The following is a 9,911-nucleotide window of genomic DNA, read 5'->3' on the forward strand; positions in this document are numbered from 1 at the left end:
GCAGCGCACCACTCTGAGCCCATCCTGCCCCAACAACAACCAGTACAGGGGCCTTACCCTGTAATTTTTGTAGCCTGTACTTTCCATGTAAAAGTGGCGCCAATGCTGAAATGCATAAAATGTGCAATTTTACTCATGGCCAGCAGAGGGCGGCTTCTGACTGCAAGTCTGATTGTATAGTATGTATTTATCAGATCAATTGATGGACTATGCAACTCTTTTAAACCTTGGGAATTAGAGACAAATTATCCACTCTAATGGACTGTCTTAAGGGATGACAAATAATTTTCTGCAGCTGAACCCAGACAAGACTGAGTGCTTAATTCTTGCTCCAGAGAGTATCAAGCCCCAAATTAGTCAACATTTGGGTCTTTTGTCATCCTCGATAAAAGCCACTGCTCAGAATCTTGAGATGATTTTTGATCAATCTCTGTCTTTTGATGCTCACATTAAATCTGTGACCTGCTTCGCTTTTTTCATCTAAGAAATATTGCCAAACTCAGGACTATTGTCTCCTGTGGGAATAAAGGAAAATATATCATTGCTAAATATGGCTTGCATCATGAGCATTTTATTAAAACCTCTATTACAAGTGTGGCTGTAGCGATTTGATATACACATTGGAATTTGTGCCTATAAAAGAGTTGATGCTCAGTCAATTTAAGGTCGTAAGCTTCGTCTAGCGTGATGGTCCCGACGATACATGGTGTAAGTGACTTTGAGCAATAGAAGGTTAATGCATACACGCTTACAAATACAAATATTATAAAAGATAGTCCAGAAATGGAGTTTTGCCCTATGCATTTGTGCCTGCCTAGCAACTAGTGATGGAAGAGGAGTTAAGAAAATTGTAAGTCAACAGGAAACATCTGGAAGGCGAGAAGGTTGAAACAGACTGCCATATATGGTAAAATGTATCGATAAAGGGGAACTTGTTTAACTGTTTTTAGCTTTTCAGTTGATCATTTACTGTAACTGATGCATATCATACTCTGTGCTGACGCATGAAGGGGCTGAACCCTGACATATTAAAACCATTTTGAATTGAGCTTTTGGGCGGGGATCTATGCTGATTGTGTTACAGTATACATCTCCCCACACGTGTGTTCAATAAAAGCATCGTTTTTATTGAACTGAACTGAACTCTTCTGGGCCAGTGTTGGTTTGTTCTTATACTCAATATTTGGAAATCGGGACACTCCAAAGCTGAACTGGATATGCTTGTCCATGCCTTCATCTCCTCCCGGTTAGACTATTGTAATGCACTCTTTTCCTGTCTGTCTAAGGCAGGGGTGGGCAATCTCAGTCCACGAGGGCCGGTGTCCCTGCAGGTTTTAGATCTCACCTGGGGTCAACACACCTGAATCACATGATTAGTTCGTTACCAGGCCTCTGGAGAACTTCAGGACATGTTGAGAAGATAATTTAGCCATTTAAATCAGCTGTGTTGGTTCGAGGACACATCTAAAACCTGCAGGGACACCGGCCCTCGTGGACTGAGATTGCCCACCCCTGGTCTAAGGCTTCCATAAATCACCTCAAATGCTGCAGCAAGGCTTTTTACCCACACAAATAAATTTCTCCCATTTCACTCCCATGTTAAAATCCCTGCACTGGCTTCGAGTCCTCACTTTTACATTTATGTCTTAACAAGGTGAAGGCCTCGACCTATATCACCGAGCTTCTCCAACCCTACTCTCCAAAGTGGATTCTTAGATCCACTGATAGTGGTCTCCTGACTATTCCATGACCCGTCTGAAAAAAGTGGGATCGCACTTTTCAAACCCAGGTCCAATACTGTGGAACAGTTTACCTCCCCCGCTACGCACCATTGACTCGGTGACTTCTTTTAAAAAACAGCTTGTTTGTGTATATGGGGGTGGGAATGCAAGTTTGTGTCTGCCTGCGCCTGTTCATCTGTGTCTATATGTCAGCTTGGGTCTTAGACTCCACCTCTCTGGGAACATCTCAGGCTCTCCGAGGTATGGAGGCCGATCTCCCCTCACCACACTCCCTGCTGGTGGCCGATGCCCTCAGACGTTGGTGTGTTGGTGGTTGTTGGTGTCTGGGGCTGGGCGCTCATGTATGTACTGACTCACTCCTGGTGGCCGATTGGTGGGGCCTGGCACCTGTGGCCCGGCTGGGCCCCTTCCAGGGGGTGGGGTGCCCTCAGGCCTCTGGGCCTGAGGCCCGGTCCTCTCTGGAACAGCTGGCTGCCTGCAGAGCCCGCGGGCACGTCACTGCAACCCCCTCTGGCCTCTGCTCTGTGGCTGCTGGGTGACCTCTTGTTTGGGGCTCTCCTCAGCTCTTCCCAGGAGGGTGGCACGGTTGCCCCTCTGGTGGTCCTCCTCGGGTCCTCGTATTCTGGAGCCTATGGATGTCTGAAGCCTGTATCTCCTCCATACCTGCTTCATGCCCTGGGGTGGGGGACGGGGCTATGGCTCCCCACACTCCCTAGCAGATCGTTACATGGAGAAACCTTCTGAATACAAGTATGCTGATCCACACAGGTGTACACACAGGTGTACATACAGGTGTACACACGGGTGTTCACCGACGCAAACTACACCTTTCTTGGCTGCTGCCTCAAAGCACATTGTGCGCTGTCGATCTTGTGTGCTGCACAATAACATGTAATATTTAGTATCTACTGTTATCTACTGCTAGCTAGTTTATTGTGATGGTGCTGTTTTTTTATTATGTTGCTCTTTTTTGTTTGCTTTCTCTTCTGTTTTTTTTTCTCCATACAGGTGACCCAGGTGTTTTGTTTGTTTTTCTTTCTTTCTTCCCCCCTTCTCACCGTCTCTTCTCTCCTCTGGTTTTCTTTCTCTCCCTCTCTTTCTTTCATTCTTTCTCCCTGTCCTATCCCCCAGTCATGTCTGTCCCGTCTGTAACAACCGAAAATCAAATCAAATAAATACATAATAATAATAAAGGTCAATCAAATGGACCAATATGGCGAGGCCATGATGATCCACTTGGTAAAATAAATCCGCTTGGCATCTTTCTTGGCCTTCAGACAACAATTCTGACGGCTAAAGATCCAAACGGGACACAAAAAAAACAAAACAAAACAAAACAGCTTAAAACACATCTGTTTAGACAGGCACTCTGGTAATGTTTGTGTGTAATATGTTGTTTTAGTCGATATGCTTTTATACTTCCTTTATATTGTTATATTGTTTTTTGATATGCTTTAATATTCTCATGTGAAGCACTTTGTAATAGCTTCTTGTCTTAAAAAGTGCTATATAAATAAATTTACTACTTACTTTTTACTGGCTCGATATTTTTAATTTATTACAGCACAAGTGTGCAACTAGCCCAACAACAACCACAGCCACTACAACAACATCAACAACTACCCCAACAACAAGCACAACTACCCCAACAACAACTACAACCACTACAAGGACATCAGCAACGACCCCAACAACAACCTCAACTACCCCAACAACAAGTACAACCACTACAACAACCTCAGCAACCACCCCAACAACAACCTCAACTACCCCAACAACAAGTACAACCACCACAACAACCTCAGCAACCACCCCAACAACAACCTCAACTACCCCAACAACAAGTACAACCACTACAACAACCTCAGCAACTACCCCAACAACAACCACTTCCTCTGCCATGGTCAACAACATCAGCTTCCTTACAGTAGTTCTGGTTCTGATGTCACATGTACTCAGCTCATATTTGTAACATTTTTAAGTTCACATCCTGAAAATGAAGTAATAAACCAAAGTACATGTGAAGTTTTGAAATTATTAAGTAACCAAGTTGTAAAGCATATTTGAATTCTTATTTATTGTAGTTTTAGGGGGGGTTCAGACATGTTTGATGTTTTCCTCCCTGAGATGTTGTTTGTATGTGTATCATCCAAACGTGTGATCAGAGGACTAATATTAACAATATTGTGATGTCTACAATCTCAACACTGATCTTATCATTGCACTTTTGAAAACTATCATAAATAAAGTCTCTTTGCATTGATTAATGAGTGTCCCCTGACTGTTTTATGATGAGAATGATTTCTCTTAATAATAGTTTTTCTACAAACCTGTTCACAGTCACAGCGGTAAAATGTAGAAGCAGAAAAATGTCACAGAGCATGTGTGAAACAGCACTGCAACAGTCAGTGTTGTTGGCTGTTTCAGGAGGACAAAAGCAGAGAGACACTTGCATTCAAGCTGTGTCTGCACACACCTTTAACCAGGACGATATCTACCATTACTCCACCTGCACATATTTATATAGATGCTGATGTTATCTCATGTCGCTGGCTTATAAAACATCACACTTGCTTTCACTGTGGTGGACAGCTTACAAGTAACAAGTTCTATTAAATTATGATGTAACTTCATATGTCTAAGACTTTAGACTGCAGTGTACATGTGGTACCAAAAGTTCAGTTGATCAAACAGTTTCTCTTCACTACAGCTTCATGCAGCTCTCAGACACAGCTGCTCCAACCACAGCTGCTCCAACTACAGCTACTGTAACTACAACCACCTCTGCTGCAAAATGAGCTTCATCTCAGTAGCTGTGTCGCCAATGTCACATGTACCTCATTAAGATTATTAATGTTGTCCAGCTCACATCCTGTAAGTGCAGCGATTAAAAACTGAAGGACGTGAAAATGTGAAATGTTTAAATGAACTGAGTTATGTTAGTGTCAGGGACTGGGTGTGTGCAGGGAGGTGAGGACCCAAATGCAAGACTCACAACACGTGTAGATAGACTCAAAACACAGCTTTATTAACAGAAAGGCAAAGGGCGATACAAAACTACACTGGGGAGAACTAAAACTAACTCACCAGGAGGCACAGGGAAATCACAGGGAAATACGCACAAAACTGAAGGATGACGCGACACGAAACAGAGGGAGATTATCACATAAATACACGGAAGGTAATAAGGGACACGGGAATACACAGGGAGCACAGCTGAGGACAATTACGCATAAAAAGACAGGGAGGACACAGAACTGAAAATACTCAGAGATATATGAACACAGGTACACAGAGGAAGATAAGGAGCAAAGACAGGGGGATATCTAACAACCAAAAGCCAAACATGACAACCTCGGGACCAGGACTAAACTAACAAGGTGGACTCAAATCATAATACAAAATGACAAAACACAAGAAACTGAGACCGCTGGGTCATAAGACCCAGGATTGTGACAGTAAGTGTGTGATCCTGACTGAGAGATCGATAGACAAGTTCATTCAGGTACATTTGACCTTCATCTGCGATGTCTTCTTGAGAAGATATGAACAAAAGTTCCCTTATACATGTTTAATGTTATTTGGTTAGGAGTGGCATTAATGTGGCAGACCCTTACTCTGAATGGAGCTAGAAAGGTAGGGAGATGGTGGAGTAGCTTCAGGGAACTGAGCCAGTATGTTCCAGGTTAGAGTGCATACATATAATGCCAGTCTGGGTGTGTCTCCCCAACCAACTAGAGGTGGATGACATAGCTTGACAGGGAGGGGTCCAGATAAGAGGCACAACCCAGACTGGTTTTTCCAAATGCAGGTGCAGTGGTTTCATTCAGGCCATAAAAAGCTGCATGTTCTTAAACTCAGGTACACATATAGCTCTTAATGCAGTCCAATAAACCTGAAATATAAAGTCACCCCCTTTGTGGCTGATAAATCCCTGTTTTTCTTTCTTTGGATTCACTTCATTGGTTTTTTTGTTCAGCTGTCACACAGGTATGTAACGTCTCAACATGAGGGTTAGCATACTGTAGCTGTGCTGCTCCTCACATATAACGGCCCAACTCACTTTTCTCTGCTGTTTTTTTTTCCAATAAGTGTGTGGATGTATTTCTCACACCTCAGTAAACTGGGATGCATCGTACTTATTTTCACATTATTTAATGTGAATGAAAGGATTCCAGCCATTCTTAGATTCTGTTTTCCTTTCTTTTTTGTTTTCATGCAGAGGAACTCAGAGTACGACTTGGCAGATATACTGTATTGTAAATGTGATGTATTATACATACATATTTATAGAGAGAAACTCCCAAACTAGCAGGTGTGTCATTTCCTCTATTGTGCTCTCCTTTGTTAACTGTCAGTCCCTACAATGTGAGTGGAAATGCATCAAATGTTTGCCTTTATTCAACAGTCAGCTTTGCTCTCTGGAACCAGCCTGGGTTGATTTCATTATGAAGTCATCAGATAGGATGGTTTCATAAGGAAGGATTATGTAACCATGCAGAAATCAGCCAGATTTTTAAAAAGACACTCTTTTCTGAGTAAATAGATGCATTTTAATGTGGATACAGAGAAACATGTTCAACTCAGTGTCTTGTATGCAGTGTCTTACCGCTCCTGAGTCACATGACAGCCTGTCGTTGGCTCTGATGTGCAGTACAAACACACAGGCATTGCTCTGTATCATTGTTGTGCTGGTCTTCACCTTCTGTGCTCCAGACAGCTCACTGTTCTCACACAAACCTTCAATATACAGCAGGAGAGTAATCCTTTCACTCTGACCACAGTCAAAAGACATTTTGGTTTTCCCAGCTTTAAAACGAAACCCGAGTCCTCATCCATATCAGATCATAACTCATTTGAGAGCCTACATAAATGATATCTGTCTCATTTAATCCCGACTCTCTTTGACATGATGAGCTGTGAAACCTGACTAAAACTCTTCCAATAAGCCATTCCTCTGCAGATGATCTGTCAGCTGTTTGACAACTTCTCCTTCAAGGATTTGATTTCCGTTTCCGTTTCCATTTCCTTGATATGAAAGGAAGGTTGGAGATGGCTTTTTAACTTCTGCCATCTTGAAGGCCTCTGATACATTACTGATAAATACAGGCAGTATAACAGTGTTTCCTGAAAACCCTCTCCTGTGTGATCATTTCCTGATAACATTTACATTTATAATAATTGATTACACAGCAGTGGAGAGTAGACTTGATCACAGTAGATGTCTTTCTGAAAGCACTGTAACTAAGTTTAAGAATATAATCCACCCACTGTTATCATCTTCAATGCCCTGTGCCAACACAGAGCAGAGCAGCTACCTGAACGCTGCTCCAACAGAGGTCGATCATCTTGTTAATAATTTTACTTCTTAATCTACTCATAGTCATCTCCAACACGTTCTCACTCCCAAAGCGTAACATTTTTCTCTAGGTGGCAAATCGTCTGTATATTACACTTCCAGGCACCCGACACGTCCCTATATGATGAGATCAGAAAAATGAGGAAACATGAGAACCGTTTGGAATGAATCTACACGTGTACGTTTGTTTTACTTAAATCGCTTTGGAAACACTATTTAACATTATTAAAGTGCTGGTTGAGGTTAGGGATAAGGTTATGGTTAGGGCTGGAATACATGGCTGGAACAAGTATTACCGTGGGAGCGTCATTCTACTGGATTTCATGCATAACCCGGCGTGTAGCATAAGAATGCAAACGGTCACCTTTCACTTTCCTTAGGAACGCCGCGGGACGTGACAAATCAGTATATTATGCCTCGGGAGTGAGAACGGGCTGTAATCCCACAGATGTAACATTATCTACAGCTACTTTCAGTTACATTGATATTCATTTAGAGTCTTTTTCTCCAATTGATCTTTCTGAGTTAACTTCAATAATTACTTCCTCCAAACCATCAACGTGTCTTTTAGACCCCATTCCTACAAAACTGCTCAAGACTTACGCTGCTGGGGGATTGTAAGACTACGAACATGAAATGATCCCTTTTTTATTTTCATTAATTGTTTTTTTTATGTACAAACATTTATGTACAAACAAAGACTAATTGTCTTTTGCCATGTGACAAATATGGCACTTTACTGGAAAGCTTTCTTTTTTAAATCATAGAACCAGCCAGTCCTAAGACATTTTTTGATATCTCTATCTCAAACTACAAATCCTGGTTCATTTCACACATTCATCCCCAACACTACAGTGTGGGTCACATAACTGCCGTATTGACTGACTGAGGTTCAGTAAGGTTCAGTCAACACAAGTTACTTTTACATGAAATGTTTTGTAGGAAGTCTTTGCTAAATATTGCGCAGAGATGTTTAAGATAAGATAACAGATAAGATAACCTTTATTAGTCCCACGCGTGGGAAATTTGTTTGTTTGATTCATTGCGTGCAGCAGCTGCTGGCATCAGTGATCAGAACCAGGAACATGTTTAACAAAAGCATGTCGATTCTTTTTTATTCTCCTGGTAAATACCAACAAGCTGACTGACAGCACAGTCTATTACAGTCGGATGATGTATTTAAGCAGCAACACACCCAATGCAGAGAAATATTCTATACTTTAGGGTGGTGACTGTCTTCATTCACTCTTTTGTTTTGATTGTTCTAGTATCTCTTTATAGCTCCAAGAAATCAAAGTTGTTTGTTATGGTGATTTTCATAATGAAAACATCTATTATGAATGTGTTGTTTATTGTGAGGGTGATTCTGTAGGACTTCAGTGCTTCGTGGTTGCCTGCTTGGTCACTCTGAAGGTCATTGTCGTCACTCTCTATGGTCTCTATTGATTCTTGGTTGGTAAATTAAACCCTTTTAGGTATATCAAATTGAGTCCATCTGAGTTACAGTTGAAGTTAAAATCCTCCCATGAACACTGAAGGAGAGCCTGACCGCAGGTTTGAAATGAAAGTAGGTTGAAAAGGCTAAGAAGGAGTGCCGTCATTTACTGAACTGGCAAAACAGTGATAGCAGTGCAGTAAACAGCACTGGAAAGTATGAAGAGCTGCTTGCTTCTTAGTGGACTCACTGCAATCATCACTTTTAATGATTTAACAATGATTCTAAACTGTGATCAGACAGATTGAATCTGTGTACATAACTTTATTATCACTTTATTAATTAAAAGAACAATGATGGTTTGTATCTACTCCAGCCTCCATTCAGTGTTCAGTGTGTGCAGGTGGTTTTAATAAAAGGTGTTCCAGTTAGTGAGGTAAGTTCTTACTGTGACACCGACAATACAAACCATTGGCATCAACATGAAATCCAGACCTGAAAAGTAATTTCATGTAAGCGAGAGTTCATTTGAAAAAGAAATTACTAAATAAATGCATTCAGTGCGTGCTTCATGCTGTCAGTTCTACACATGATCCTGAAATTGTTTGCAACAGCAACTTTCTGTTTCACACTTGGATGCAGAATGCTGCCGCTGTGTGCTCAGGGTCACTTTTCCACAGAGCCCACGGTTCCCAAAGTGGGCGGAGCCAATGCTGGGAGAGCGCAGTATGAATAAAAAAGAATGCTAGGACACTGCGAGCATAACAGTCCACACAAACGGAAAGCAGAAGATGAAGCATCGCCAAAAATACTTCCCACCCAACTTCTATTTTTTGAAAAATGTATCGATAGCAATGTTGAATATTGTCACACAATTAAAAAAAGAAAATACACATAAAATAATTACACAATAAAAATGGTTTGTTCTTCTGTTATGTAAAAGTGGTCGTTTATTTTATTGTAATTTATTGCAGTTTACTTTTATCTGTTTAAAAGATTTGAGGTGTGAAATAAACTGCAATGGAGTTTGAAAACAAAATATGGGTGTGTGTGGTTGGAGGATGTGATATGTGCGTGTGCGTGTGTGTGGGGGGGGGCGCCAAGACTTTCTTGCAAAACAGAGGGGGACCTAGCAAAACAAGTCTGGGAACCACTGTGCTAATGCAATCATATAATCCATGGTGGATAGATTTCAATTCAGTTCAATTTTATGTATATAGCAAAAAACCTCAACAATCACATCCCATTATGACCTGGTGCTTTGGCAACAGTGGGAAGAAATAACTCATGATTAAATGCAGAGAGCTCAGGGAGGGGCGGGGCCATCTGCCACGACAGGTTTGGGTGAGTAGAGGAAGACAGGATAGAAGACATG

The 9,911-nt window shown here is 41.5% G+C and overlaps 2 long non-coding RNA genes across 2 annotated transcripts; one reads left to right on the forward strand and one right to left on the reverse strand.

Annotated features, from left to right (window-relative positions):
- The first annotated feature begins 3,331 nt into the window (after nt 1–3,331).
- Nucleotides 3,332–4,006, forward strand: LOC120729319. Its single transcript, XR_005694891.1, has 2 exons — nt 3,332–3,523; nt 3,611–4,006. It is a non-coding gene; the product is annotated as an uncharacterized LOC120729319 (long non-coding RNA).
- Nucleotides 3,453–3,706, reverse strand: LOC120729318. The gene is made up of 3 exons (XR_005694890.1): nt 3,615–3,706; nt 3,555–3,566; nt 3,453–3,503 (listed from the first exon to the last, which is right to left on the reverse strand). It is a non-coding gene; the product is annotated as an uncharacterized LOC120729318 (long non-coding RNA).
- Nucleotides 4,007–9,911: the final 5,905 nt, after the last annotated feature.

This window comes from Simochromis diagramma, unplaced genomic scaffold, assembly GCF_900408965.1.
Source record: "Simochromis diagramma unplaced genomic scaffold, fSimDia1.1 OVJJ01000297.1, whole genome shotgun sequence".
Lineage (NCBI taxonomy): Eukaryota > Metazoa > Chordata > Actinopteri > Cichliformes > Cichlidae > Simochromis > Simochromis diagramma.